The sequence below is a fragment of the Canis lupus genome, chromosome 10, assembly GCF_048164855.1.
Source record: "Canis lupus baileyi chromosome 10, mCanLup2.hap1, whole genome shotgun sequence".
NCBI classification, from domain to species: Eukaryota; Metazoa; Chordata; class Mammalia; order Carnivora; family Canidae; genus Canis; species Canis lupus.
Genome location: NC_132847.1, coordinates 58,559,625 through 58,587,397, shown reverse-complemented (window position 1 = coordinate 58,587,397; position 27,773 = coordinate 58,559,625). Strand labels below are relative to the sequence as shown.

General features: G+C 36.6%; 1 long non-coding RNA gene across 2 annotated transcripts in view; it reads left to right on the top strand.

The window, feature by feature from the left end:
* Nucleotides 1-10,387, top strand: part of LOC140641760 (uncharacterized) — a 33,881-nt gene extending 23,494 nt beyond the window's left edge. For both annotated transcript variants that reach the window (XR_012038359.1, XR_012038360.1), the window contains exons 2-4: nucleotides 8,571-8,690; nucleotides 8,782-8,880; nucleotides 9,694-10,387. This is a non-coding gene — a long non-coding RNA (uncharacterized lncRNA). The remainder of the gene's footprint in view (nucleotides 1-8,570; nucleotides 8,691-8,781; nucleotides 8,881-9,693) is intronic.
* Nucleotides 10,388-27,773: the final 17,386 nt, after the last annotated feature.

Genomic DNA, 27,773 nt, shown 5'->3' with positions numbered 1-27,773 from the left:
TCCCTCATTTTCTCCAAAAGGCACCACACACACACACACACACACACACACACACACACACGCACACTCCTTGCCATACATGTCAGAGGGATCCAGCATAACTACTTTCTTTCTGATTTAAGGACCCAAGAACATACAAAGTCTTTGGTAATAGAGGATTACCAGCAATTCACTTTTTCTTCTCCATTCCTACTCTTTCCAGTCATAACCTCTTTTAGCTTTCTTTTCTCTCTCTCTTTTTTTTTTTTTTTTGTGCTCACCATTTTATCCCTTTATCCTTTGCACAATGCTTGGTATATAGTAGGCATTCAATAAATAGTTTTTGAAAGAATAAAAGAAAGGCAAGATGCATTGTATATCCAGTACCTTAATGATATTCAATTACAGAAAAGTGTGCAAAAATATTGCCTTTCTTTAAATTTTATGGGAACAGATTGTTTTTAGCAAGCAGGCCCCACCTTCAACTCCACTGCCACATTAGAGCTCACACAACTTCAAGATTTATTGCCCTGAATATAGCTCTGGTGGTAAGGAACTGAATGGATGCCTCACAAATGAGGGAGGAGATCTCCAGGTTGGAGGCAGGTCTGTCTCATGGGATATGCTATTTTTCCAAATTTTTTTGCAATTGCATGACTTCAAGTAGAAAAGTTTCCACAAATTTAAGTCCACATGGAAATTAACAAGTCATAGGAGACATATTGCTGTTAGAGAAGGGTTGGGAGAAAATAATCTGAGGAAAATAGAAGATATCCAGGGCCCATGGCTCAAAATAAATAACCTTTGTAATTCTGGTCTCTATATGAACTCAAATTTATGTAGATGGCAGTGCTGAGCCAAACCTCTTCCTGGTTTCCTAGGAAAACATTTAGAGATGTGAAAAAGAGGCTTAAACTTTAGGATCTTATCCTTGCTTGAAAGTTCAGACTCATGTTTAGTCTGGGCCATGATGACACACCAGTAGACTATCCAGACATGTTTAAGGCAGTGAACTTAGTCCTTCAGGACTTTGATTGGCCCTGGATCTCCTACTGCAATATGCAGAAACAGTGTGTCCAAGGATGAACATCTTCTGAAGCCCAAGCATATTGTGTGTGTGTGTATGTGTATGTGTATGTGTATGTGTATGTGTATGTGTCTGCAACCTGGAAGTAATCTCTAAGACTTAAGCGAAAGTGTTATCCAGGCTTGAATTTGGTGTGCTTCACATCAAATCTTGTTTACTACTTGCTCTGTCTCCAAACCTCCTTAAAAAATATTACTTTAAGTTTACTTTTCTTACCTGTCTAAGAAATTAGAAAAAGAAGACCAAATTAAACCCAAGGTTGAAGATAAGAGCAGAAATCAACCAGATAGAAAAGAGACAGTTAAGAGAGAAAACTGACAAAGCACAAAGTTTGTCCTTAGAAAAAGGAAATTGATATACCTCTACCATGATTGATAAGGACAGAAAACAGAAATTATCAACATGAAAAAAAAATTGCAAACATGATGAATGAAATAGGAATGTCACTAGATCATACTGACATTGAAAGAATAATGAAAAAATAATATGGAAATTTTATGATATTAAATTCAACAAATTAGAGGTTTTCAAATTACTTTAAAACATTACTTACTAAAGCTAATACAAGATGGAATAGAAAATCTGAATATCCAGATATCTATCTAAAATATTGAGTTTGTGATAAAAAAGCCTTCCCATGAAGAAAATTATAGATTCACATGGTCTCTTTGATGAATACTATCAAATATTTAAAGAAAAAAACAACGTGAATGCTAAACAGATTTAGAAAAGTGAAGAAATGAGCAATCCCTAACTCATTTTTTTAAGTAAGCATTACCCAGACACCAAAGCTGAGAAAAATATTTCAAAAAAAGAAAAAAAAAAAAGAAAATTGCTGATTAGCATTCCTTGTGATTATAGCCACTGTGTTATACTGAATGTCCCTACAAAATTCATATGTTCAAATCCTAATGCCCAAGTGTGATGGAGAAGTTAACAGTCTGCAACCTGGAAGAAGGCCCTTACTAGACACCGAATCTATTGGTGCCTTAATCTTGGACTTCATAGCCTCCAGAACTGAGAGAAATAAATGTTTGTTGTTTAAAGTCACTAAGTCTATGGTATTCTGTTATAGCAATGTGAACTGAGACGGAAAGAAGAATCCTTAATGAAATATTAGGAGGTTGAATCTAGCAATATAAAAAAATTAATACCTCATAATCAAGTGGAGTCTATTCCAGGAATACAAAATTGTTTAATCCAAAAATTAGTTAATGTATTTCACATATTAGTATAATAAAGGAAAAAAGCCCATATAATCCTCTCAGTAAGTGCAGAAAAAGCATTTCACAAATTCAACAATTCTTGACTTAGCAAATCAGAAATAGAAAGAAATTTGTTTAACTTGATGAAGAGCATTTACAAAATGCCTATAGTACTATAATATTTAACATTAGAATATTGAAAGCCTTCCTCATGATTGAGAATAAAGTATGGCTATCCTCTCTCACTACTTCCATTTGATACTGCACTGGAGTTCTTGCCATTGCAATAACGCAAGAAAAAGAAGTAAAAGCTATAAAGTTTGGAAAGAAAGAAGTAAAACCCTCTATTTCTTCTGGATATGATTCTTTATATAGAAAATCTTAAGGAAGCAAAAAAAAAGCTACTAGAACTTATAAATGAATTTTAAGAGGACAAAGTAATTTAGAAAGGCCATAGGGAATTTAATAAGTGAATTTAGAAAGAACACAGAACATAGGTGAAATGAATTTTTATAGATCAGCAGCAAACAATTGGGAAACACAATTAAGAATATAATTCTGTATTAGCTCCTCCAAACATAAAATACTTAAGAGATGGATCAGAGATCCAAACATAAAATAAAAACTATGAAACTTCTAGAAGAAAACACAAACTTGGGTTAGGAAAAGCTAGAGAGAGCACAAATGGCACTGAACAGAAGGAAAAAAACCTGATAAAATGGAATGAAACATTTTTGCTGATCAAGTTACCATGGCAAGAACAGAAAGGGAAGACATGTATTGGGAAAAATATTTACAATACACATCTATAAACCAGTATTAATAGAAACCCAATACAAAATGGTCAAAAGACTTGAGCAGGTGGTTCATGAAGGAAGATGTATAAGCACCTGCAGTTGCTCAGTACCATTAGTCTTCAGGGAAAACACAAAAGTATGAAATACCATTTCATACCTAATACGATAGCTAAAATTAAAAAGACAAAACCAGTTGTTGGTGAAGATGTAGAGAAACTGCTGGTGAGAGTATAAAATTACACAGTCACTTTGGAAAAATTTCTGGTAGTTTCATATAAAATTAGTTGTACACCTGTGGCTCAGAAATTCTACTTCTAGCTATTTATCCAAAAGAAATGAAGACCTATGCTCACAGCAAGTTTATTTATTCCAGCCCCAAACTGGTAAGAACCCAAATATCCATCAACAGAAGGATAAATTATGGTAGAAGTCATTTAAATACCCAGCAAGAAAAAAGAATGACCTACTGATTTATACAGCAACATGAGCAAATCCCAAACACATCGTTTGAGTGCAAGAAACAAGACACAAAATAATATGTACTGAATGATTCGATTTATATAAAATTATAGAAGGGGAAAATTTGTGTTTATAGAAATAAGAACAGTGGTTGTCTATGGGGGTACACAGTAACTTGCTGGAATGATGGAAGTATTTGATATCTTGATTGGGACCACGGTAGTTATATGGGTATGTATATTTATCAAAACTCACTGAATTGTACACTTAAGGTTAGACATTTCATAGTATGTATATTTTACCTCTATTAAAACCAAACCAAAAGGACCCCTGGGTGGCGCAGCGGTTTGGCGCCTGCCTTTGGCCCAGGGCGCGATCCTGGAGTCCCGGGATCAAATCCCACATCGGGCTCCTGGTGCATGGAGCCTGCTTCTCCCACTGCCTGTGTCTCTGCCTTTCTCTCTCTCTCTCTGTGTGACTATCATGAATAAATAAATTAAAAAAACAAAACAAACAAACAAACAAAAAAACAAACCAAACCAAGGGCAGCCCCGGTGGCTCAGCGGTTTAGCATCGCCTTCGCCCAGGGCATGATCCTGGAGACCCAGGATCGAGTCCCACGTCGAGCACCCTGCATGGAGCCTGCTTCTCTTTCTGCCTGTGTCTCTGCCTCTCTCTCTCTCTCTCTCTCTCTCTCTCTCTCTGTGTCTCTCATGAATAAATGAATAAAATCTTAAAAGAAAAACCAAACCAACAGTTAATTAACTATATGCTGTTGTAACAGTGACCTAGACAGTTAAAAATAAGAAGTTGAGCAAAAATTATAGTGAAGAACAAACAAACAACATGGATGGTAACTTTATTTATTTATTTATTTATTTATTTATTTATTTATTTATTTATTTATTTAGAGAGCATGTACACTGGCATAGGAAAGGTGCTTAGGGAGAGGGAGAGAGAGAATCTCAAGCAGGATCTATGCATGCCCAGTGCAGAGCCTGACTTGGGGCTTGATCTCATGGTCCGGATTCATGACCTGAGCTGAAATCAGGAATTGGATGTTTAATTGACTGAGCCACTCATATGCCCCATCCTAGCCATTGTTTTAAAAAGAGAAAGATAAATTAAGGCTAAATATTGGAACAGAAGAGATAAATTATTATTACCTAGAAAGTACTTAGAAAACAAATGAATCAAATGAAAAACTTCTAGAGCTAAAATGAATTTTTAGTAGTCTAGTTAGAGTACGTGTGCATATACACATATATGACATATACACATGCATGTATATGCATACATATATGTACATATATGCATGCTAATTTCACATGTATATATGAACCAACATATACCAGCTAAAACATAATCGCAAAAAACGATCCCTTCCACAGTTAAAATAAAAATATACAGAGACTTAGGAATCAATTTGTCAAGAAATAGGACTGTATGAAGAAAGCAACAAAATTTCCTAAGGGATGAGAAAAGACTTGGATAAGTGGATACAGACCACATTTCTGGATGAAAAGACTCAAAATTATAAAACTAATTATAATTATAAAATTTTACAACATTATAAAAATTCCTCTAACTTATTCTTTAAATTTTAACCAAAATTAGATTAGGTTTTGGGAATGCCACAACATGATTCTAAAGTTTAAATGGAATTACAAACATTGAAAGATCTCTAAAAAACATTTTAGAAAAAATGAAGGGAGAATTGCCCTGTAAATTATTAAAGCACATTATGGAGCTGTGATGATTTGTTTTGTGTGGAATGAGTTCAGAAATAGATCATCAGATCCTAACAAGAGAATCAAAGGTCTAGAAACAGTCACAAGTATATATAACATATTAGTATATAATGAAGTTACAAATTTTAGGTCAACAGAAAAAATGCTGTATTATTAAAAAAATAGCATTGGCTGGGGTACTAGTAAGCTTATGTTAGAAAAGGCATTTTAGGGTTTTCCTGACCCACCTCTTCACAATGTCAAATTCCCCTAACTCCCAGTTTCCCCATCCTCTGCAGCTACTTCCAATTTGCTCCATTACCTCTTTGTCCAAAATTTCTCTCATATTCTTTCTTGGGCCTAGCTTTATCTTCTTCCTCCCCATTTTCCCCTTTCCTGGGTTTATTTTCCAGCTGATGATTCTTTCCCTTGCCAGTCAGTGTAAGACCTCACAAGTCTTTTTGTTTTCTTCATGCACCTATCTACCTCAAAATGGCCTTATTATTACTGGGTTGGATGAAGCCATCTTTTTTTGAGGGATGTTGAGAGAGGAGTGAGTGAATGAACTCCATGAATCGGGTCAATAGATAACTGCAGAGTTTCCTTTGTGGGTCTAAAGGAGAAGAGGCTGTGGATACTCAGGTCTTGGTACTTCTGTCACCACCAGAGTTGAACAAACTGTGGGTCATTTGCAAACTGGGATGCATTCGTCACAAAAGAAACCAAGACAGTGGTTTGAGGCTGCATGAGTACTCCTAAGAGGACTCAGGGGCTGCCAGACGTGGGCGGTGAAGGGCTGGCAGACAGGGCATGCCTACCTAAATATGCTTTTACCAGAGCAATATTTGTATGTTGAAGGTACCCATAAGAAGTTCCTGCTACAACAATGTTTGAAGATCACTCCTTAATAAAACAATTAAATTATAAATACTTTGAATAGAAAACAACTGCTTTAAAAAGCAGTATGAATTGTAAGTTAAAAAGATATGGCTACAAAAGGCACTTAAGAGTAGTCAGATCTGAGTGGTGCAAAGTGAATGATAGATTCACTTTTGCTTATCTTTATTTAAAACATTTTATAGTGATAACATGTTATTGTTATTTGTTGTAGTTTTTATACCTTTGAGGTATAATTTAGATAACAGTAAAATGACAAATTTTAAGTGCATAATTTGATGACATTTCACATATGTATACATCTATGTGACCACCACGCAGATAAAAATCTAGACTATTTCTATGACCCAAGAGAGTTTCCCTATGGCCCCTGCCAGTCAGTAGCCCCACTCCCCATGTCCCACTAGAGATAACCACTAGTTTGACCTACATTAGATTAGTTTTTGCCTTTTGTAGAGCTTCTTGTTTTTTTTTTTTTTTTTTTTAGAGCTTCTTGTAAATGGAATCACATAGTATGTACCTGTTTGGTCTAGATTATTTGGTTTAACATAGTATTTATGAGATCCATTCATATTATATATATTAGTATGTTTTCTTTAAATTGCTTAGTGATATACCATTTAATGATTATAACACAATTTGTTTATTCTTTTGTTGGAGATTTGGATTATTTACAGTTTTTTGCTATTAAGAATAAAGTGGCTTGTGGGGGTGCCTGGTGGCTCAGTTGTAGAGCATGTGACTCTTAATCTCAGGGTTGTGAGTTCAAGCCCCATGTTGGGCATAGAACTTACTTAAAAAACAAACAGAACAAAACAAACACACAAAAAGAAAAAAGTGGCTCTGTACAACCTTGTATGTTTTATTTAGTGGGCATATCATCCCTTTCTCTTGGGTGTATGCCTAGAAGTAGGGTTACTGGATATCTGCATCTTTAACTTTTCAAGACTTTGCCAAATTTTTCATCAAAGTGGTTGCATGAATTTGCTTTTAAATCACGAATACAAAAAAAAAAAAAAAAATCACGAATACTTGAGAGTTGCCCATTCTCTTTTCCCTTTACCACTGTACATTTCAAACAAGGCAGATTTTTCCCTATGGAAAGATCCAAACTAAGACTGGGGAATGTGGCAAAACCAACTCTCATGTGGACCAGCATCCAATCCGAGAGAAACATGCAGAGAACAACAGGTTTTGAGTTGACAGTTGTTTTTGGTGTCTGTGTGTGTCTGGGTTGCAAGCCCCAGAGGAGTGTGGGAGACAGAGGTGTGCGGAAAGCCAGTCTCAGGAAAGTGCTTACAGACATTAGATAAGAGGTCAGGTTCCCAGGTGAATTGGTTCCAGCTCTTCAGGGAACCAGAGGCTCTTGGGTAGAAGGGATAGATTCATGAGCTGGCCATATGCTGAATGCTTAGATGATTTAGGTTTCATCTAATGGTTACACCAGCATTAGGATCGCTGTTGCTTTGCCTTTCGGGACACACAGGGTAGGAAGCTCTTAAGACGACACTAAACTTGGGCTAACTTGAACTTGCAAGTAGAAAAACTTCCACAGATATGGTAGAGCTGATACTGACAAAGATGTCAGTACCCAAACCCAAGCATACAATTGAACCTAGTTCTGGGCCACAGTTTGGGTGTCAGTTTTCTAGGCAGGAAGCTAAGTGGTAGGAAGTGAGGTCTATAAATGTGCGAACCAAGTAGGTGTTGCTTGCCAAGACAAGTGGAACCATCTGAACTGAGTACCTGTTGGTGAGTCCTACTAGGGACAGTGGCAATGAGGCCAGGTTCTCAGGGGTAGCTTCCATATAGTTTACTCAGCTTTGGTCAATTTCATGTTTATAGTCTGGATCCTTAGGCCTCCCTGGATGAAGCAGAAAATGGCTACTGATGACCCACATGAAAGAGTTTGGCTAACTCTGACTCTCCTTCTAACATATATCTTGAATCCTTTTGCTTTCCTCTAATTTTATTGCCATCACTTACGTTGAAGCCATGGTATAGATTCCTCAATGTATTCCATCAGCCTCTTCACCAGTCTCCTGTATCAACTTCTGACCCACTCAAATTCATTCCACACAGCATTACTCATTTATTATGTTATTCCCTTTCTTGGAAATAACATGATTCTTAAATTCATGTCAAAGTTTCAGGAGCATGTATTTGAAACATATATTTGTAGATAATGTAGATACTAGAAAATGTGCCAGTTTGGGAGTTAGAAGATTCAGGTTCTAATCCTGGCACAATCACTAACCACCTATATGACTGAGCAATCTCTCCTCCACCCCTCTATGTCTCAGTTTCCTTATATGTAAGGTAAAGAATAGGACCAAACTATAAAGTCCCTGGGGACCCTGGTAGGTCTAAGATTCTGCCATAGTTTGTGGTGCTAACTCAGAGGATTTTTCTTAAGTTCTTTCCTGGAGTGGAGAGAAAGAAGAGAGACCCTGGATGGGATTTCAGTCAGCTCTCCCACCTCTTCTGAGAGATGGCTGGCATCCTTGAAGTTTTAAGACAATCCCCATATACTGAGGTAAACCATACAAAAATGCTTCAAGAACATTTCCTGTTTTCAGCAGGTTGTGTCTCAAGGACTGAGCGTTCCCTATGGTTTTGCATTGCAGATGTCAGCCCATGTCAAGTTCTCTGTGCTTCACTGCACACTTGACGTTGGGGTTGTGTGGATTCCCAGAAGCTCCCCAGTCCAGGTCTGGTGGTAGAAGGTAGGTCCATAAGCTCCATGGAGTATTACTGCCATCTTTGTAGGGTTCTGACTGAGTGGTGAATATAGACCTATATTCAATTGTCCAGTTATGATTTTTAAAATATAAGTCTTGGGACACCTGAGTGGCTCAGCGGTTGAGTGTCTGCTTTCAGCCCAGGGCATGATCCTGGAGCTCCGGGATTGAGTCCAGTGTCGGGCTCTCTGCGAGGAGCCTGCTTCACCCTCTGCCTATGTCTCTGCCTTCTTCCTGTGTCTCTCATCTCTCATGAATAAATAAATAAAATCTTTAAAAAATATATATGTCTTATGGCATAGAACCATACACATGTACTATATAAATGTCATTTCCTGGTTTTAATTTTGTACTATAGTTCCGTAAGATGCATTCATTGGGGAGAGAACTGGGTAAAGGGACATGGGATCTCTTTGTTATATATTTGCAACTTCCAGTGAATCTTTAATTGTTTCAAAATTTTTTTTTTTGAAAAATAAGTCTTTATAAGGTGGTTAACAGGACTCCATAGGGCTGATTCCATAATGTCTCCTACAGTTGAGTTGGAGCTTTTTTTTTTTTTTCCCTAAAGCACAATGTAGATTACCTCACAATGTAGTGGTTTTTCATAATTTCTAGTATGAGGTTTGGTCCCCAGAATTTCCTTTTGAAAGCTCAACCTACACATTCAGTGTCCTATGTGTTTACATTGTTTTTGATCAGCACCAAGGCCAACCCTAGCAATAGCACTGCATGTACTGCTCTTTCTGGGTTCTTGGATTCCATGCTAGTTCTCACCTTTCTCTTCTCTATTTCTAGGTTCAGCCCCACTTGGCTCTATGTAGACAGAGGAGTGTGGATTGGCCTGGTTGATGCCCTTCCCAGACCTCTGAAGAGGAGAGGTCTGGAGAGCCTTCAAAAGATCACTGGGGCATAGAGGGTGAGATGAGCCTAATAGTCATTTGGGGATTCAGTCAATCAAGAACCCATTCTTCTGTTGGGGTGGAGAGTGTCAAGGGATGAATGAGCAGCAGATGCTGAAGGGAAGAAGGATTAACGATACCCCCAAAAATGTCCATGTCCTAATACTCAGAACCTGTGAATACATCAGATCATGTAGCAAAAGCAAATTAAGGTTGCAGATGGAATTCAGGTTGCTAATCAGTTGACCTCAATGCCCTGAGATATTCTTAAGATCCTGGGATCTCCTGGTGGGCTCAATGTTATCACAAAGGTCCTTAAAAGTTGGGAGAGGGAGGCAGAAGAAGAGAGTCAGGGAAAGAGAAGTGATGAAGAAGCAGTCTCAGAGCCATGCTAGGTTGCTGGCTCTGAAGGTGCAGGAAGGGGCCATGAGTCAATATACGGGGGTGGCCTCTGCAAAGCTGGAAAAGGCAAGTCAATTAATTCTCTCCAAAACTTTTAGAAGGGAGCACATCTTGGTTTTAGTCCAGTGAGACCTATATCAAATGTCTGACCTACAGAAATATAAAATAATAAATTTATGTCATTTCAAGCCACTGACTTTGTAGCCATTTGTTTATAGCACAGTAGAATGAATTCCACAGAAAACCTACATACTACTGCAGTACATAAGCTTTCAGGCAGAGAATTAGCTGAGAGAGGCCTGGGGCTCAGGAATCAGACAGTAGTCTTGGGGCTGGGTAGAGTGAAATCTGAAACAGAAGGTAGTGATTGGGAAGCATGAGAAGCCCAAGTTTTAGGTGCATGGTGTTAAAAGTATGGTGCCATGCCAAGGAGGGATTGGGTTAAACATCAGGAAAAGAGAAGGTCAGCTCAAGCAGTCAGAGGAGGAGTTTGGGGACTTGAAGTGCATGGGTAATAGCACAGAGGTGAGACTTGGGTGGGAGGATATATGTGGGGAGAGTGGATTTGTATGAGGCTGGGACACAGAAGAAAGGAATGGAAAGAGCACAAGGCTAGGACTCGAGGAGTCTGGGTTTTAGTCAGTGTCTTTAGACGTAGCTCAATGTGGTACATGTAAATGACAGTGGTATATGGCTTCCCCCTTAGCAGAATAACTTGGCTCAACTGGTGAGTATTCATTGTATTGCTTTATTGTAGAAATAATGACTATGGCACATCCGAGTCTCCCCATGATCGAAATATTTTGCATTGACAGAGTTGTATGTATATGATGCTTTTCAGGGAACACGTTGAAAGTCTTTACAAACTGCCATCTCTGATTTCTTTTGGGGTAGGCAGGTAGTAGCCATTTTAAAGTTGGACAGACAGAAACACAGGGCTATGAATCCCCAAATCTCTCTTAATTCTTAAGCATTAAGTATTCCAGAATCCTGAAATACTGAGTTCAGTAAAAATGTCTTTGCATTCTGTTTGATTTTGTACACTTTTCAGTTTCTCACAAACCTTTTACTGACAGAGCATCGTAGCATCTGCCAGTGATAGGGCAACCAGAGGGTTTGGCAGCTTGTGGGTGGGAGTTTCAGGGTTTGGGGACTTGGCAGCAGTTAGATTGGGCTGTTGGTGTGGGAGGATGGAACTGTGTATTGATGATGGTCTTGGCTTTTCCTAAATCACAATTGCATCATATGAGATAGCTGAATTTATGTTGAGCTTTACAAAAGCCTCCTGGGAAAAGGGCAAAACTGGTTTTAGTGCGTAAGAAGTTTATTTATGGCAATTATGGTACCAAGCTGAGACTGGAGACTGTTGAGAATCTGGACCGTTTTCTGGTGGAGAAAAAAAAAAAAAACGATTTTACTTTTATAAGTAAGGATCCTATAGTAGAATCATTTTGTAGTTGTACTGATTTTTGAAAGTCTTCTTGTCCTTTCCATAGGGCAGCAAGTAGGATATTCTTGTCATACTAATTCAAATAAGGGTGGCTTCTGGAAAGAAATATGAGGGAAAAAAAAAAGAATAAGAGTGAATGGAAAGAAAATGGCCAGCTCCTAGGGAGGTGTTTTGAGGATGTCAAGTACGGTTGGCCAGGTTTCTTATGACTCATCTGCACAGCAGAACTGTATGACTGGTCCTCCTGGAAACAGAGGGTCACAGCTTTCTGTAGTATTGAGATGACTCACAGAGAGGGGCTGCAGGTTCCATCTCAGGTTTATCTGATGTGCATAAATGTGACTTATGTCTTTGATTTGATTTTTTTACTTGTGGTGCCCTGATTTCTAGTGATAGAATGCCATGGAATGGAAATTGTATTAAATGACTTTTTTTTTTCAAAAAAGATTAGAAACTAGAGCTCACCTCAGTCACTCTTGCACATTGTCCTGGAAATTGGGTTACTTTTGGTAAGGTTCTGGCAAGAGTTCTTCCAGTATAGTGTAGTATAATATAATCTACAGATTGACAACTCAGTGGTAAATACTAAGCACTTTAACTTTTTTCCAGAGACTTCTTTCTATTAAACTCTAAAGAACCTTCTTTTCCCTTCCTTTAATGGAATCTAAGTAAGTATCAAAACCTAATGGTCATTTTGGGTGAATAAAGTTCAGTCCAATACAATTTAAAACTTTCCCCCAACCCATTGCTCCAGGGACCCAAAAAGTGGGTTGGAAGCAGGGACTGGAAAAAGAGGGAGGGAGTGGGGGAGAGAGCCTGAGACCGAGAGAGGTGTTAAGAAATAGACATAGAGATAAATACATAGATGATATAGATAGAAAGATACAATGAGCTCCTAAGACACTTCCTCCCCTCTCTCTGTCCTGTAGATAATTCATGACTAGGGCAAGGTGCTCTTGGATAGAGGAGGTAACAGTAATCTTACACCCTTGACTACCTGCCAGTTGTGGAAAGGTACCCATACATACTCTGGTCACTCTGGTTCTATCAGTTTCTAGCAGTCTTTGCTGATGTAATGGTCTCCATATGATGGTTTCTTATTCAACCTGGCCCACACTGTCAGTGAGGACTTTCTTAGAGAGGGGCAACTCAGCCATGGTTCATACCTCCTCCCTTCTCCCTGGTAGATTGTCACCTCATTTGTTCTGGCTGTCCAGATAGCCCTTTTTGTCTCTTTGTCCATCATCTGTTGTATAGTCCTTTCTGTGGACCAAGGGAAACCACTGGGGTTTTCTTCTATCGTGAAACTGGGGTGGAGGTGCCACACAGCTTTCCCTTCCCAGGATTATTACTCTGTATTTCCTTGTGCTTCTGCAAGGCTACTCCAGTAAGCCTCTTGCCTTCAGAAATCTAGGGAAAAGTGGGCACAAGTCCCTGTGTACAGGTGCATGTCCCCATCTTCAGGCCAAACCCACCCTACAATTCACATGCCAGGCTCTTCTGTGCTCCACTCACAGCATGGTGAGATGCATAGTGGGTCTCCTTTCCTGTAGTTGCCCCCAAGTCTGCCAGGAGTTTTTAGGGCAGCACATCTCTCTCTCCAACAAACTTGGCTTTGTAAGAGAGGGAAAAGAAAATTTCCTTATAATAAACAAGGCTGGGGGATTCCATTCACTCTCCTCTTCCTGCCCAAGCTGGGAAGAAGTGTGAGGGTTGGGTTGATGGCTCCTAGTCATAGTCTTAGTTTTGACTACTTATTAAGCCTTGAGGAAAGGCATCTGTCCCTTTAGATATGGGAGGCTAGGCTAGATTTCATCTGCAGACTCTAGGGCCAGTACTGGGGCCATAGGAAAAGTTCCATTCAACATCCTGGCATACTAATATCTGGTTTTATATATGACTATGTTCTCCTGTCATTTAGTGGCCTTTTATTGTTATGGGATGGTATAATGGTTTTATTTTAGTTTTGTTTTGTATCTATCAAGTTCATATTTCTAGAAAAATCATAGAAAATAATGATTTATGATAAGTAATATAAGGCTCTGTTTACTTCAGTACTCACTTGTTTCCCAGAAAATATTTTATTTCCCTGGCTAGATGCTGTAAATGCAGTAGGATGTTATATATACATTGTTTATTATAATAGGAACTTCTTTCTGTAAGTCAAACCATCGTCTTCAAGAAGTGTTCCATGTAATAAAAGCCGAGGGAGGCAGTATAGTACATGTAGGGATCAAGCTGACTTGACCAGAGTCAGCAGCTATATGAGGCTGGTGAGTCACTTAACATCTTCCTCAAAGCAAAATAAAAATACTACTACTTATCCATTTCAGAGGGTTATGAAGTCTCCATTGAAGAATGTATGTAAAGCATTCAACATAATGCCTGGATCATAGGAAGTATATCATAAAGTTAGCTCCTTTTATTATCTTTGGTATAGATAGTGATTATCAATATGATTATATGATTCCACTTCAGTGTGAATAAAAAGATATTAGATTGGTCAGGGGAGGCAAAGGCTGGGAATTCTACTAGATATGAGGAGGTTTAGCATCTATCATGTTAGCAGGAAAAGGAGTCAAGTTCAGGACAACAGACAGCAGAAGTTAGGGACTCCATCTAAAAGACTGGGAGATACAAGATCAGGAGTGAAAGTAAGAATGTAAATAACTGAAAATTAGGCATATCTCAGCAAGAAGAAAGCTTGGTAGTTATGGATTTGAAAGATAAAGTCTAGAACACATCTCAGAAGATGGGCAACATGGGATTGTGGATTGGAACATTCCAGGGCCTCTGACAGCAGTGCTGCTTGGGGTATGAGATGAGGTAATTCCCTGTGGCACTTTTCTTTTTGCCAGAAGGATCTTTAAATATTTTTTCTTTGTGATCAGCAGATCTCATTTCCTTCTTTTCTACTAACTCTGGTGAGGTGAAGTAGAATCAAACATTAAAAAAATTATTGCTAATTGGATAGGCCAAAAATAATCTTGTTCAAATTTTTGATCATACGTGTTTAACATACACCACCATATATATTAGCTGTTTGTATTTATAATTTTGTGAATCTACTTATGCCATTTGTAATTGGTTTATTACAATTTTAGGATTTTTCTTAATCTTTGTATGCTCTTGCTATATTGACTCTTGGTCCATCATATTTCTGTATTTCTCTCCATTTCTTTTTACTTTTTGATTTTGTGCTTTTGGCATATATGGAACCAACAAAATGAAAAGGCAACCTATGAAATGTGAGAAAATATTTGCAAACCCATATATCTGATAAGGAGCAAATATCCAAAATATATAAGGGACACTTAGATACAAGAGTATCTTACAACTCAATAGTAAAAAAAACAAGTAACCTGATTCTTTTTTTTTTTTTAAAGATTTTATTTATTTATTCATGAGAATACACAGGAGGAGAGAGAGAAGCAGAGACACAGGCAGAGGGAGAAGCAGGCTCCATGCAGGGAGCCTGATGTGGGACTCAATCTCGGGTCTCCAGGATCACGCCCTGGGCTGCAGGCAGCACTAGACCACTGAGCCACCGGCGCTGCCCAAGTAACCTGATTCTAAAATTGGCCAAGGACTTGAATAGACATACAAATGGCCACAGGTACATGAAGAGGTGATCAACATCATTCATCATCAGGGAAATGCAAATCAAAATCACAATGACATATCACCTCATACCTGTTAGGATAGTTATTTTCAAAAAGTCAAAAGATAACAAGTGTTTGTGGGGATGTGGAGAAAAATCCTTATGCACTGTTGATGGGAATGTAAATTGGTGCAGCCACTATGGAAAAAAGTATGGAAGTTCCCCAACAAATTAAAAAAAAACTACCGTATGGCCTAGTAATTACACTACTGGGTATATAACCAAAGGAAATGAAATTAGTATCTCTAAAAGATATATGCATTCCCATGTTCATTGCAGTATTATTCACAATAGTCAGGATATGGAAATAATCTAAATGTTTGTTGACTGATGAATGGATAAACAAAATGTGATATTTAGAGTGGAATATTATTCAGCTTTCAGAGAGAAGGAAATTCTGTCATTTGTGACAATATGGATGAAACTGGAGGACATTATTCTAAGTGAAAAAGAACAAAAAACAAATAAAAAAGCTGACCTTATAGTAACAGAGAGTAGAATGGTGGTTACCAATGATTGGAGCATGCAGGGAGGGTGAGGCTTTAAAAAAATTAAATAGTAAAATGGTGATTGCCAGGGGTTGGGGAGAGGGGCTCATGGAAAGATATTGTTTAATGAGAACAAAACTTCAGTTTTGCAAGATGAAAGGAGTTCTGGAGATGGATGGTAGTAATGGTTGCACAACAGTGTAATGTACTTAATTAATACCCCTGAACTGTATACTTAAAAATCATTAAGAAAATAAATTTTATGTTATTTGTATTTTGCAAGAAAAAATTAAAAAATAAAAATATTGGAAAAATATTAACACATTAAAAAAGAAAAAATAACAAAATAGGGGATGTATGTTCAGATGATGCAAAGGTTAAACAATAAGATATTACAATAGAAAACAGTTTGGTAGTTCCTCAAAAATTAAACAGAATTATTATATGATCCAGCAATTCCAATACCAGCTACGTACTAGAAATAATAAAAAAACAGGTATGTGTGCCCTGATGTTCATAGCAGCATTATTCACCATAGCCAAAAGATGGAAACAATTCAGGTGTCTATCAACAGGTGAATGGATTAACACTGTATGTATGATATTTATATAACATGGACATTATTTAGCCACTAAAAATAGGAAAACCCTGAAATGCTACAACATGGATGAACCTTGAAAACATTATTCTAAGTGAAATAAAATAAAAAAATTTTATTTTTTTATTTAATATTTAATAATATTAAATAATATTTAAAGACAAAAAATATTACATGATTCTATATATGTAAAGTAGACAGAAATAGGCAAATCCACAGAGATAATAAGTAGAATAGAGGTTACCAGGGGCTGAGAGGCAGGGGGGAGAGAAAAGAAGGTTAATGCTTAATGGGTAGAGTTTCTGTTTGGGATGATGAAAAGGTTCTGAAAATAGTGTGATGGTTTATAACAGTATAAATTTATTTAATTCTCTTGAGTTATACACTTAAAAATGGTTAAAATGGAAAATTTTATGTATATTTTGCCACAATTAAATTTTTTAAAAAGGAAAGAAAAAAGATGTATCAATCTTTCACTTTAAAAACTTTTACAACTTTTAAGATGACTCCCATTACTTTTTTCCAATGTACATTTTTTTACATAAAATTCTTTATATTTTCCTTTAGGCATTATAAAGTTAAATTTTTGCATTTAAATCTGTTATCCATCTGAAATTTATTTATGAGATACAGCTACAAATTTATCACAGCATCATTTATTGTGTATTCTTTTCTGCACTAATTAGTGATCTTTATCATACATTAAACTTATATACATAATAAGTATAATCATGTGTAAATTCTGTTGTTGATTTGAAGGATGTCAAAGGGATTTTTGCTTCGTAGTGCTTTTGGGTATGGAAACATGGATACTGAGCCTCTTGTATATTTACCTAAGGCATTTCTTTTTGTGTATCATGATTATTCCATGGTAGTATAAACTCAGTGTTTCAGAATGTAATTATCAAGTAGTGCTATAGTTCATTCAAATTTATTTATAAATATTATTCTTTCCACATATGGCCAAAGCTCAACACCACTGGTTTTGAGAAGATACAATGCCTATTATGTGCAGTTTCATTAGCAGGGAGAGGTGAGTTAAAAAAGAAAATCTGCATCTATATCATTCATAGGGCCATTAGTTGTTATTATGTCATATTTGTTATTTTAAGTAATGCCCTTCTACACTATCATTCCAACTGGGCTGGTGGGCTGTTAATTCAGCAAATTTAATTTTCCAAGTGAGCAAAGTTGCCCTTGTATCAAGCTCATGGGTATAATGCCTGGTTGTGGATATAATTCTTCCATTATCAGCTTCGTTCATCACAAGGCAAGTGGCCAGAAATGTGAGACTGAACATGGCAAAGACTTAATGATTTCTCTTGCTTAGTTTCACCAATGTGGTTTATGTCTTCATTTTAACAGTGATATGTCTATCTACATATAGAACTGTATTTAGAGCATATTTAGATTTTGGGGGGAATATTTTAATTGGAATCATTTTCCAGATATTATTTATCAAGTGACCTTACCCATTTGAATATGTTGGTCTCTGGCAAAGGTCCTGCCTGCCCAGTCTGCTCCATTTGAGTTTTGTAAATATTAGATCATGCTGGGCGGGGAGGGGGGCGGGGGGCTCAGGCTCAAAGATGAGGGCTCTAGGGCTATCATGTCTTTCTTGGGATTTGTCTATCCTGGCTGATTTCTGCCTCCATTTAGAGTTTTGTTCTTTTACATCTGAAGGACCCAAAGAAACATAATCAATCTATTACTACTATTATTATTAAGTAGAGCATCACAAATAGTTGATTATGTCTTAAATTTTCTGAGCTTAGGTTCCTGGCATGGTGTACACCTATTTTTCTGGACTTGACCAATTCATCAAAGCATTCTACCTCCTGTTTCATACCAGCAGGGTTACAGGAAAAGCAACAGAAGGTTCCTGTGGAAAAAAAGCAGATTTTTATGGAGTTTAGGAACCAGTGAGAATTGATAGTTGAGATAGAGTTGTTTGAGAGTTTGAGGATTTAAGGAGAAATAGGCACATATTCTGGAGCTTTGCTATCTAGGATTCATGAAGAAGAGAGGCTTTTATAGTTTCATCTATAAATGAGAGGTCTTTCTTTTGTAGGTTCAGGACAGATGAGGAAACAGAACTTGTTACACAGCTGAATGACATGAGGATGAGAAGTAGCAACCTAGCAACCCAGGAGAATGGTCCCCAGGTCTTAGCAATGTAACTGTGATTAGGCTCTCAGGGCTGGTAGAGAAAGCCTGAAGGGAGGGGAAGTATGAGGGCTGGAGGCAGCTGAAGGATCACTTTGTAAGTTCAAATCTTATAATCATGTTTGATATGGTAAAGGAAAGGTTTTTGTTTTGTTTGGTTCTTCCTCCTTTGTTAAGGGCTTAGTCAGCACTCTTCTGTTGGAAGTGTGATCCGTTGAAGCTGAGATCAGGCCTTAATAGTGTCACATCCTAGGAGAGAAGCATTGGGATGAGAGTCCTGGGTTACAGACTAAAAAATAAAGGGTTTGAAGTAGTAAGGATTGCAGTATTTAGGTGGAGGAGGGACAACCAGATAGCAGAATACCCTAATGAAGATAGGGTACTTGTAATAAGAAGGCAGGACCTTGGAAGACAACAATCTTATTCAAGATTTTAATTTTTAGAAGAAAAGCATAATATATATTAAATGACTAAAACCACAAAGATTCCTCTCCTGGATAATTTTCTTTCTTCTGGATAATTTAAAATAAAATTTGGTCTCTAAAAGTTTTAAGTGTTAGTAATGCAGATTAAAAGCTTAAAAACTACAATATCACAACATATTTGTGAGTATTCCTCCCCCAGATTACTCAAATTACAAGCATGTGTGTATTATACACTTAAGACACAATATCTATCTATCTATCTATCTATCTATCTATCTATCTATCTATCACACAAAATTAGCTTGACTCCTTTCCTGATTGTGTGCTTTATTTTTGTCTTGCTTTTTGCAATAAGTGACTCAGAAACGGAAGTGAAAAATCATTTTACAGTTTGACCAGGGATTTTTATTTTCTGTTAAGGTTGTTGTAAGTCTTACATAATTCAAATACAAAGTCTGAATGTTTATTAGATGTCTGGTGCTAGGTTTCTGTGTAAAACAACAATACCAGCTCCCTAACTTCCATGCCTCTCTAATTATATGTAAACTTGTTTAAGATCATCAAGTACAATGATTCATCACTCTAAGGTGCTCTGCGAAAGGCTACATTGTTATAAGACTATTGTTCCCTACTGAATATATTTATTTTGAGCTTTGGTTAATTTTTTTTTTTATTTTTAACATAAGCTCCGGATCTCTATCTGTACTTATTATGTAAGAAATAATAAACACTTGAATGTAGTTATCTACTTTTAACAATTTACTTATGATAAAAACAGAAGGCTACTACATTCATAAAAATGTCTGTTTAGATTTATTGCTAACATTATCAACAGCGTTATGATTATCATCATCATTATTTGTTAATATTTGTCGCTAACCCTTTAGTTCAGGGATTATTATAAGTTCCAGTAGCATTTACAAATAGTAGTTATCAAATAACAGAGCTCGTAACCTTAGAAAAAAGAGAGAAAAATGAGTAATGGCCAAAATTCTAAGCAATTCCTAACTTTCAAATGGGTTGGTTGCCAAATTTCCTTTGTAAGATGGTTTGTTTGAACCTGGAACTCTTTTTATTGATTGTTAGGTAAACACTGTTATATATGGGATAAAAGTACCCAGTTTTGCTCCCCCAAACCCACTCAAGATTGAAAATCTATGTGTTAAGCATATGATAGACTGTTTGAATATGGATCTACTGGTAAACATTTCTCATGACTCAACACAGAGCCTTCCACTAAAGTTGGTGAAGAGTAATTCTCTTTCTGCCATCTTCACCTATACTTCCAAGGAAGACATGACAACACTTTTATGACTTCTGTTGTGCATTGAATTGTATCCTCCAGGCAAAACATGTTGAAATTCTGACCCCAGATCCCTTGAATATAACCTTATTTGGAAGTAAGTTCTTTGCAGATGTAATCAATTTAAGATGAGGACATAGTACATTAGAATGGGCTCTACTCCAGGGACTGGTGTCCTTATAAAAAGAAATTCAGACACATATAGAAGAATGCTATGTGATGATGGAGGCACATATTGGGGTGATGCATCTATGTGCTATGGAATGACAAGGAGTGCCAACCAGCAAGCACCAAACAAAGGAATAAGCAAGGAGAGTCTTCCCTAGAGCCTTCGGAGAGAGCACGGCCCTGCTGACTTCTTGATTTTAGACTTCTAACCTCCAGAACTGGGAGACAATAAATTTTGTTTTAAACCATCCAAGTTTGTGGTAATTTGTTATGGTGGCCCTGGGCATCTAATACACCTTCTAAGTACATAAAACTTGACCAATAGAAATTTCTCATGTGTCTTTCTGCTCTATAGTAAGTCTAGGAATGGACTTATTACTAAAACAGAACTTAGTGTGTGTTATGGACTGAATGTTTGTGTTCCCCCCAAAATTATTGTTGAAATCATAACCTCCAATGTGATAGCATTAGGAGGTAGGGCCTTTGGGAGGCTCCACCTTCATGACTGGGATTAATGCTCTTATAGAGGGAGCCCAGAGAACTCCCTCACTCCTTCCATCATGTGAGGTCCCATGCAAAGAGGACTGCTTATAAACCAGGCAGGAAGAAGGTCTAACCATATATCACACCTACCAGCACTTTGATCTTGGACTTCCCAGTCTCCAGAACTGTGAGAAATAAATGTTTTTTGTTTTAGCTACCCAGTCTATGGTATATTTGTTTTAGCATCCTGAGCAGGCTAAGACAGCATGCTTAAGTTTGATATGTGGTTTAGTTTTAAGACACAGTTGTGGTGGTAATATTAATTAATTAATTAATTAATTAATTTATTTATTTATTGGTGGTAATATTTAAATGATTATATTGATAGTGCCTTTTAAATATAAACCTTTCAGTTCATTAAGAATTTTAACATACATGATTATATATAGCAAGTCCCTCAATTTTTAGAATTTTTATGATAAGACATAAATGTATGAAGAATACAAAAAACTATGTACAACAGAAATCTGTACATATCAATCCTTGCTTTAAGGAGAGAACACACATTAAGTAAAGATAGATTAGATATAGTTAAATTTTTAAAGAAGACTCTTATGTTTATAACTCTTCTGTTTTTTTTTTCCCTTTTTCTTCCCCTGCTTCTGCCCTGCCTGTGTTCTTTGTGGCATCTCATCAGGGCTGCCAGCTTTCCTTTTTTTTTCTTTTTTTTTTTTTAATTAAAATCTGATAAACTCCAAATTGCCAGAGTAGTGGAGTCCACTGTATCTTTATTATTCCCCCTCCCTCATAAATGGTTTAAGAATCCAGGGACCTTGATGAATTCAAAGAAATCAGTAATTTTTCCAAATACCTCACAGAGAAAGGAAGAAAACTAGAAAATTTGACCAGTATCCTATTGGGTCCCATTTTTCATCTGTCATTGTTCTATTGTCCACATTACCGGTAACAACAAATCCTTATGGTCTCACGCACCCTTTTCCACTTCTGTGATGATCTGCCTCCTGGTCAATAGCCTAGCACAGCAGTGCTGTGTTTCAAACTTGAACTGTAGCTCAGCCCTTTAGTTCACACTCATTGGTTAAGAGCATGGGCTATGAAGTCTGACAGTCCTATATATGCCTCAGATCTACCCCTTACTGGCTCTGTGGCTTGGAAAATTTACTTCAACTCACTAGGCCTCTATTTGCAGAACTGTAAAGTAGATGTACTATTAGACTTCCCTCATAAACTACTTACAAGAATTAGATGACAATATCTGCATAAAGTACTTAGGAAAATTACCTCACATAGCAATGTTTATAATAGTTTTTAAAAAGTTTTTATTTAATTTTCAGTTAGTTAACATACAGTGTAATATTAGTGTCAGGTGTATAATATAGTGATTCAACACTTCCATACAACACTCAATGCTTATTACAAGAAGTGCACTCACTAATCCCCATCACCTATTTTACCCAACCCCCGCCTATCTCCCCTCTGGTAACCATCAGTTTGTTCTCTATAGTTAAGAGTCTGTCTCTTGGTTTGCCTCTTTCTCCTTTTCCCCCTTTGCTTGTTTGTTTTATTTTCTAAATTCTACAAATCAGTGAAATCAGATGGTATTTGTCTTTCTCTGACTTATTTTGCTTAGTATAATACTCTCTAGTTCCATCCATGTCATTGCAAATGGCAAGATTTCATTTTTTTTATGACTAACATTCCATTGTGTATATATACCACTTTTTCTTTATCCATTCATTAATTGATGAACACTTGGACTGCTTCTATAATTTGGCTATTGTAGATAATGCTGTTTATAGCAAAGGTGCATGCATCCCTTTGAATTAGTATTTTTGTATTCTTTGGGTCAATACTTTGGGTAAATACTATTTTCTTGCATTCTCACCAACAGTACAAGACGATTCCCCTTTCTCCACAACCTGGCCAACACCTGTTATTTCTTATGTTTTTAATTTTAGCCATTGTGACCGGTGTGGGGTGATATATCATTGTAGTTTTTATTTGATTTGTATTTCCCTGATGATCAGTGATATTGAGTGTCTTTTTATGTGTCTGTTGGCCATCTGAATGTCTTCTTTGGAAAAATGTCTATTAATGTCTTCTGCCCATTTTAAATTGGATTATTCATTTTTTGGGTGTTGAGTTTTTGTTTTTGTTTTTAGAGATATGAGGAGGGACAGAGGGAGAGGGAGAGAGAGAATCTTAAGTAGGCTCCATGCCCCATGTAGAGCCCTACATGGGGCTTGATCTCACAACCCTTAGATCATGACCTAAGCTGAAATCAAGAGTTGGAAGCTTAACTGACTGAGCCACTCAGGTGTCCCTGGGTATGGAGTTGTTTAAGTTCTTTATATATTTTGGGTATTTCATCAGATATGTCACTTGCAAATATCTTCTCCCATTCTGTAGGTTGCCTTTTAGTTTTGTTGATTGTTTCCTTTGCTGTGCAGAAGCTATGATAGTAAAACTGACTGAGTAATGAAGGATTATATCTATATGTTTATGAAGAGATTTAATGATGTGGGGAAAAAGCTTATGATATAATTTTAAGGGCAAAGAAGGGAATAAAATTTTATATATATCTGTAATGTGATTTTTAATGTGACAAGGACAATGGTGGCCATCAAACATTTCACTTTATGTCCTTGACATTTCTATCTTTCCACCTATAGTTACATGACTAGTTGTAGAACATGGGCTGTGAGTGAAAGTGGTGTGTCACTTCTGGGCTGAAGCATAGCAGAGCTGGTGTGAGATCTTCCAGCTATATTGTTTTGTTTCCCAAGGTGACTGAAGAGGTCATATGTTCCAGGTGTAGCTACAGGATTGTGAAATTTCCTAATCAGTCTGTGTCCTTGATGGACTAAGGACTCTGCTGATCCATGATAGACAGGTAACATGAGTGAAAAATAAGCCTTAATTGAGTTAGGCCACTGGGACTTAGGGGTTAATTTGTCACCACAGCATATTCATGCCTGTCCTGCTCAATACTCTTATCTTTATTAAAATATGTTTAGGAAAGACTTGAAGACAATTCACCAAAATTATAATAGTGATAATTGTGGAATAGTGTCATTATGGGTGCTTTCAATTTTCTTTAAATTTTTTTCTGCATTATAAAACATTAAAAATAAGTTTTTTAGTTCATTTTAGGAAAATTGTGATCAAAACTGGTTATATTATTACCATTGGCTCTTCAAGGTAAGCTATAGCTATTTACAGATAATTTATTAATGAGAATTGCTTGACTACTAAATGAGAATTTAGTGTAGATTAGGGGTTGGCAATCTACAGTCTGTGGGACAAATATGTCCTGCAGCGTGTTTTTGTAAATAAATTTTTATTGGAACAAAACACATTTTTAAATTTACATATCATTGGTGGTGTTTTAGCTCTATAATAGCACAGTTGAATAGTTCTAACAAAGACGACATGGCCCATAGAGCCTGAAATACTTACTATCTGGTCCTTTATAGAAAAGTTTTCCAACCCCTTGCATGGATTGTAAACTCTAGGTAGGACCAGGATTAGGATGAGGAGTGTGAGACACTTGCCCAGGGTGCAAAATTTAAAGGGTCACTGAAAAACTCAGTAATCAAGATTAAATAACATTTTAATGCAATATTAAAAAATAATGCAAAAAATCCATGATGAATGAAATGCCAACATATTGAATAAAAATAGGATCAGTAATAGTACTGTGCCTACTCCTATTGGAGCCCAAGGTGATACTAATCCTGGCTTTACTTAGAATTTTAATATTTTGTCCGATCATTTATGGCAGAGAAATGCCCTAAATTCTCTAGCATGATGCTTAGCATATAGTGGACTTGTAATAAGTTTTTTTCATAAATTGTGAATTCATTAGCCCATAATACTGAAAAAGAATTAGAAAAACCAAGTGGGAGCAGTTTGTCCCGGTCATTCTGGTACTTATGCTCTTATGTACTACGTCTATTCAACAGTTTGGAGTATCAACAAATATTGGCTATGGGTTTTGCCTTAGTCCTAGACCCATGGGCGCCATCCTATTTTATAGGACTGTTTCAAGGTGGTATTTTTGGGATTTGTTATACTTCAAATATAATTTTGAACATACTTTTTTGAAATTTAGATTATCTGTAAAGACTAGCTTGTACAATATAAATGCTTGATGTATTACTTTTTAGCCAACTATTTCTGGCATCTTCTCCCATTTATTAGTTGATGTATTCATCAGATAGACTAATCTCATCCTCTCCTTCCAGGCTCTTCTTGTAATATCTCCATTCTGTCTGGAAGATGGAATGTTCATTCCAAAAGTCATATTTGTTGGGATGCAAAGCCACATTTTTCAGAGTTTAAAGGTTCATGTAGTATGTGAACTTGAACTTTACTCAGTATGATATTTGGAAGTGGCTACTCCCAAGAAATGAACATTATATAATTTACTCTTTGGCACAGAGATCCATGTTGACCAGTATAGAGGCTTGGATGAAGATAGGAAACAGTCACTTTTTTCCCTTCCAAATACCCACTATTTGGGGGAGAGGGGTAGATTTTGGTAAAAGTTGGGGAAGGAAGCAATATGTAAGTGGATGCTGATGTTGTATAATGGTCATTAGACAAAACATTTTGAAGGGAGCATATTAACTATAGGCATAGAGAATGCAGCTACACATTTAGTTTGCCATTGTAAATAAAAATAAATATGCCAAAATGGTAGTCATTCAATTGCAAAGAGAAAATTGTTCATGCAGTTCTGATAAACCTACAAATAATTTAGTCTGAATTATACTTAAAATATTAGCTGGATTTTGTTGGATGTCTTTGTTACTGGACTTCTATCACCTATAAATAAAATTTATGGTTCTACTTCATTTAGGGAGATAGAGGAAGAAAAAGAAAGGTTCTCCTTCTTCATTTCAGTTGTTTGGAGTGGATAAGGTAAGGGTGGGAGAGTGGTAGGAGAGAGAGAGGGAAAACCCAGAAATGAGGCTTGAGGAAGAGAAGTGGAGACAGAAAGTGAGTTAAGGAGAAATGAAGAGTGAAGAGGGGAAGGGGCAGAGAAAGGTTTTAGGGAGGGAGCAAGGGACAGGACTCTTGGTCTACTAGCTCCACTTTATGTACTAGTAGGAGATAATATGAGGGAGGGAGATACTCAATAACCATTGACAGTGGAGACTCATCCGATTCCTTATGTACTGCACACATGCTCTTCAAATCAGCTGAATCAAGAAAGGGAACTGGTGTGGTGACACTATGATGATTTCTTCTGAAGGTACTAATATTCTGAGGAAATTTCTGGCCCTACAATGAAATGAACTAAGAAGAACCAAACATTTACCAAGTATACATGACAAGATCTGTGAGGAAGTTGCCGGAGAATGAAGATTTCTAACACTTTATTTATTACCACTATCCTAATTTTCCTTTTTATTTTTCCAATTTTTCTGACACATTTTAGTGAGGGATGCCTATTGTGTTTGGGATATGGAAAAATGGAAGTATTTTTCCTGAAGAAAAATATATAGCTTTCTTAAACTTTACCTCGAGGAATTGGAATCTTAGTTTTTCTCTATATTTAAAATTTTGGGGGAGAACACTTGATCTTTTCTGTATGGGCAGTTTCCTGACATTCCATAGCTGAGTCATATGGAGAGAATATTTCTAGTGTTGACAATAATTGTCTTCTCTCTGGAGAGAATGGAAAGATGGAGTATTTCTTAGGACCTCCCACAGCACCTAGTCAACATGCTTTGTTTACAGAGGGTTCTGAATAAGAATTCACAAAATTGTAACTTTTACGGTTTTTATAGACAATATATACATAAAAGGATTTTTTCAAAAAAAAAAAAAAGGATTTTTTCTACCTAATGATGAGAATCATGAGGTCTGAAGCTGAAGTGTGTATCTGTTGTCTTTTACATCTTTTACAGCTGAATTATACTGTTGGTTTTATGTTTTTGATTTAATTTGTATTTTTATCAAACCAATACAAATGAACGGTTAAAAGGTCAGAACAAAACTTATAATGAAAACAATGTTCTGTGTCATATTTTCTTACATCTGATTCCTATCCACTATTCTGCATTATTAGCTGTTTTACCTCCTTGTTTCTAAATCATACCCTTACACTAGTTAAATTTTTTTCCCCCATTTTATGTAGCAGTGGTTATTGCTGTGGATGATGGAGCTTTAGCTCTCTTATACCATCCTTCCCTTCCCTTCTCATCCCCCATTCCTTGTTGTCATATTACAGTTTTGGTTAAATTGATACTTGGAAGTTCTTTTATTAAAACTTTTTTTAAAAAGATTTTATTTTTTTGACAGAGAGCACGCACAAGTAGGGAGAGTAGCAGAGGGGGAGGAAGAAGCAGACTCCCCACCGAGCAGGGAGCCTGATACAGGGCTCCATCCCAGAACCCTGGGATTATGACCTCAGCTGAAAGCAGATGTTTAACCCACTGAGCCACTCAGGCACCCCTTATTAAAACCTTTTTAATGGTTATATTCTTTGCCTTATCAAGTATATCTCTGGGAACTTATTTTAAGAAAATATCAGAGATAATGTACAAGACATTTATATGTAAGGATATTCATTTCAGTCTATTAGTAATTATGAAAAAGGAGACAAAATCTGAATTCTAGCATTAAGGAATTTTTATGTTAAAAATCTATTTTTATCTATTCATATGATGGACTACTATGCAACCATTAAAAATAATGTGTGTGTGTGTGTGTATGTGTGTGTGTTTTAAAGATTTATTTATTTATTCATGAGAGACACAGACTGAAAGAGAGAGGCAGAGACAGGCAGAGGGAGAAGCTG